Genomic DNA, 3,472 nt, shown 5'->3' on the forward strand with positions numbered 1-3,472 from the left:
AACAAATGCTATTTGCTTGATTTTTACAGAGTATGTCATAAATTCCATTATTATGAAGCCTGCCAAATTGTATGCTGTAACATTAAATATATTCAAAGTTACATCATTTGTATGTTTTTCCTATTATGTAACAAATGTTCCCTATGTGATAGATGCATTATATCTTAATAATGTCAAAACAATTAAAGATATACGGATTATTATTTTTGGAAAAGTTATAACACATTGCTATTAACTATGTGTGTCAGTAAAAGTTTAAAAAATCCTGACAGTTTTTTATTGATCCTGCAAAATAAGTGTTTAGGGAACATTTGTAACTTAAAGTTAGGGTTAGTGTTAGGGTTAGGGTTATTAATATAATTGATATATAGAATTGTTAAGAAGTGTAAATGTTTACATTCGATTTTTCATAGACTGTCTGAAAATTTCAGTTCTATATTCGGTTTGGAAACCGTTTTTTTCTATTTGTGTATATGATAGATATACATCTATACAATATCTTCACTATTAAAGATAAACGCATTATTATTTTCAGAATTGTGAAAGCACATTGGTATTACCTATGTGTATCTTTAAAAGTTTAAAATTCCAAAAGGTTCTTTATTGATCTTGCAAAATAAGCTTTTAGGGAACATTTGTAACATAGAGTTAAGGTTAGCCACTGGGTAAGGGTTACATCTTACACAAGGGTTACACAAGTGCCGGAATGAGGTCAAGGACTCTGCTGTTTTGACTTCGGTGGTGGAATGACCTGCCCACCAAAGTCAAAACAGCAGAGTCCTTGACCTCATTCCGGCGCTTACTCAAGACGCATCTCTTCCGACCGCACTTCTAATATTAGTCCTCTATCTCTGCTAGATAGCACTTCAGCTTATTATGCTCCTCTCGTTCTTGAATGTTTTCCTCCTTGCTCCCTTTCCTATAGCCCTAGTCTGTAACCCTACATCTTGACAGCAATTAGATTTCACCGTCCAGGATGTAGGAAGTCTTTTACTGTACTTGTGTAAATTGTAATTGGAATTTTTAAAATGTATTTTGAATTGCGATATTTTTTTGCTAAGTTGAATTTATAATGATTGATGCCTTGTACTTCTCTGTATTTTTGCACTTATGTTGTAAGTCGCCCTGGATAAGGGCGTCTGCCAAGAAATAAAAATAATAAAATTATAATCTTCAACAGTAAGTTTATTCATGTTAATTTTTCTCTTCAATGTTAAAGAACAGAATTAACCAGCTCACCACAAAGGAACATGGTAGTTGCTATTGCAACATGGATTTCACAAAAACATTGAAATCCAAGTTTGCAGTGGTCCTTGGGCCATAGCGTGGTGATCCAGATCACTTCAGCACGAATTTTGCAGTGGTCTGGACTACAACTCCAGGGACTACTGTGCAGTGGTCCAGACCTCAGAAACTGTAAGCATATGAACAGTGAAGTAGGCATCATAACTGTAGCCAATACTTTGTGGTTAAAATGCTTAATTTAATCCCTGTATTGTATAATAATAACAACTGTAAAACATAAGAGAAGGGCCTGATAATAAATACAATACACAACAGACTAGAACCCTTAGAATATAATAATATGAACATTTTCATTATTAGTATGATTGTAGTTTGGATGATATATTAATGCATGTTGATAACATATTTTACAGAAAATGGGTTTAAGGAATTGTGTCAAAAAACAAAAAGAATTGCTTTAGGGACCATTGCTGCATTTTTCCAGACCGATGTATAGCCCACTTTTCTTTTAAATTATGTTTAAAACAAAATTGAGGAAGCAGTGGTTAGTTCTGAATCAAAACATATTGACCCCCTCACTCAATCTGTAAGTCCTGCAGCAAACATTGGAATATGCATAGATATTTGCACAGACTGGTATTAATGTCCCTAATAAATAACCAAATGCCATTTTTGTTGTTTCAAATGTGCCCAACATTTTACCAGTATATGTCCTTTTAGTATGTCACAAATGTTCCCTAATTCGTTTTACAAATGTTCCCTGTATGATATGTATGTTCCCTAAGCATGTGACGAATGTTCCCTAGTTAATGTTACAGATGTGCCCTAGCACTTCTCTCTCTATCTCTCTCTCTCTCTCTCTCTCTCTCTCTCAATTCAGTGCATTTGTATTGTCAAAGCAATAAACAATATCATTATAAATCACAATAAGATGTAATATAGTACAGAAAAACAAAATGTAATAAAATGTGATCTTTAATACACACAAATATGTATGGCTGGTCGGAAGCGTCTTGGACTCGGGTTCCTCTTCATTACTTATAACGCTTTTGCCTTTTGTTAAAGCTTTCCATGGAGGGGAATGTGGATGAGTTTGTACCATTCTTGGGAGGCTCTGCCTTGTTGGGGCGGAGCTGTGATCCAGGTGAACAGCAGATCGGGCATAGGTGGGCATGTGGGCGGAAGAGGAGGAAGGCCGGTCAAGCAAATAAGCTTGCTAAGGTACGCAGCAGCAGCAAACAGCCCCCCCATCCAGCCAGCCAGGCAGTCTGGCTGGCAGTGACTGAGTGGTTGACAGACGGCAAGCAACGGAATGCACGTGCTCTGTGATGTCATAGCAGTCAGCTCAGAGAGAGGTTCCTGATGTCATCGCTGAGCTGGCTGGCTTGGTGAGTCTTGCTGGCTGTTTATGTGTGTGTGTGTGTGTGTGAGAGAGAGAGATAGAGAGAGTGTGTGTGTGTGTGTGTGTGTGTGAGAGAGAGAGAGAGAGAGAGATTTTTTGAATATTAACACCTTTATTTTACTAAAGAAATACTAACAAAACATTTAAAACAAACTAGAAACACCTAAAAAACATTAAAAAAACACAGCCTATTCTAAAAACCCTCAATAAAAACCACTACACACGTGCTACCAGTAAAATATTCAAGTGAATTAAACCAGTTGGTTTAAATGTCCAAAGTCAATGGCACAGAGGGCAGCCCCGACCCCCCACATCTGCAGAAAAGTGTCCAGGTCTCCCGTCAGGCTGTAGAAATTGTAATCGCACTCTGGAGCTTACGAGAGACCAGAAGAGGGAGAGTGCACACTGTTGCTGCTGCGCTCAGTCTGACTTCTCCTACTGCTCAGGATTAGCCAGCTTAGCCTGCCCCACTAGAAGGTTTGCTAACTGACAAACATGTCATTGGCGTTGCTTGTACTGGACTCCCAAAATAAACACAGTGCGTGAGAAAAGGAGGCCCAGCTGCTTGAACAGGCTCTCCAGTGCAGTGAACAGCAGCTCTAATCTAGGGCAGTGACAGTAACAGTGAAAAAGAGTCTCTCTCTCCCCGCAGTAGGGGCAGGTGTCGCTCACTCTGGGGTCCAGTGTATGTGCAATAGAGTTTGTTGCGATGACGCCATGCAGAAGCCATGCAAAAGCGGGGGCTTGTTCAGGCTCCTCCAGGCCGGGCAGGCATCTTCCCCCAGAGCCAGGTGCTCCCTCCAGGGGGTGTCAGGGAGGGGCTGC

The 3,472-nt window shown here is 39.3% G+C and overlaps 1 non-coding gene across 1 annotated transcript; it reads left to right on the plus strand.

Annotated features, from left to right (window-relative positions):
* The first annotated feature begins 2,260 nt into the window (after positions 1-2,260).
* On the plus strand, positions 2,261-2,375 carry LOC136751968 (U5 spliceosomal RNA). Its single transcript, XR_010817151.1, has one exon. It is a non-coding gene; the product is annotated as a U5 spliceosomal RNA (small nuclear RNA).
* Positions 2,376-3,472: the final 1,097 nt, after the last annotated feature.

This window comes from Amia ocellicauda, chromosome 6, assembly GCF_036373705.1.
Source record: "Amia ocellicauda isolate fAmiCal2 chromosome 6, fAmiCal2.hap1, whole genome shotgun sequence".
NCBI lineage: Eukaryota > Metazoa > Chordata > Actinopteri > Amiiformes > Amiidae > Amia > Amia ocellicauda.